Source organism: Orycteropus afer, unplaced genomic scaffold, assembly GCF_000298275.1.
Source record: "Orycteropus afer afer isolate SDZICR_OR568_19922 unplaced genomic scaffold, OryAfe1.0 scaffold00970, whole genome shotgun sequence".
Classification (NCBI taxonomy): Eukaryota; Metazoa; Chordata; class Mammalia; order Tubulidentata; family Orycteropodidae; genus Orycteropus; species Orycteropus afer.
Window position 1 is genome coordinate 277,554 of NW_006922557.1, and position 1,174 is coordinate 278,727.

Consider the following 1,174-nt stretch of genomic DNA (forward strand, 5'->3'; position numbering starts at 1 on the left):
ATTGTCCAAGATTTGCTCAAGGAGAACTTCCCTGAAATGATGAAAGATGAGAATATATCCATTCAGGAAGTCAGGTGTATCCTTGCTCTGATTGTTTCCATTTCCTTGTGTCTCTTTTAAGATAAAATATGATGTAGGCCACACCCCAGGTAAATTCCCTTTATATATGATCAGGGGTGTGACCTGAATAAGGGTGTTGCATATCACCCTAATCCTGCCTAATTAACATATAGAGGCCAAGATTTACAACACATCATAAATGGAGGATAATTACACCAGATCACACCATAGAGGATGATTATATCATTGCATAAGTGTCAGATTATGTCATTATCTAACTACCAAACTACATTATGGCATAGTGAAGGTGGCAATATTTTGGGGGGACATAATGCAATCCATGACAATATGTTTGTTATGATGGTTGCTTGAATAATTTCTTTTGTGAAGTTTCTGTTCATGTCCTTTGCCAATTTTTTAACTGGATTGTTTGTCTTTTTATTGTTGAGTTGTTGACATTTTCTATATATTTCAAAGGTTAAACTTTTATCAGATACATTGTTCTCAAATATTTTTTCCCTATCTAAGTTGCCTCTTTGTTCTTTTGATAAAATCTTTTAATGAGCAGATGTATTAATTTTTTTAGGTCCCTTTTATCTAATTTGACTTCTGCTATTTATGCATTGATAGCTGTGATGATAATTTATTTTTCAAAAAAATTAAGTCCCATAGGTCTGTCCTTATGTTTTCTTTCAAAAATTTTATAGTTTTAGCTTTAACATTTAGGTATTTTCACACATTTTTTTTTGGTTGTTTTTGCTATAGTTTCAAAAGTATACATGCCATAATATTTACCAATAAGTCTTTTTCTAGTGTACTTTTTAGTGTTATTGTTTACCTTCATCAAAGTGTGTACACTTCATCTTCATCCTGTGTTACTTTTCCCATTACAAAATATGACAAATATCTACTATCTAGAAAATGAATTCTCCTTCTCTTTATCTCTAGTAACCACTTATGAGCATTAATTTCTGTATATTTACTTTTTCATGTCACTTCATACAGGAGAACATACAATATTTTGGGGGCTTTTAATGTCCTCCAGGTTCATCTTTGTTTTAAGAACTCATTTCTCTTTACTTTTGAGTAGTATTCCATTGTATGTGTGTGTATA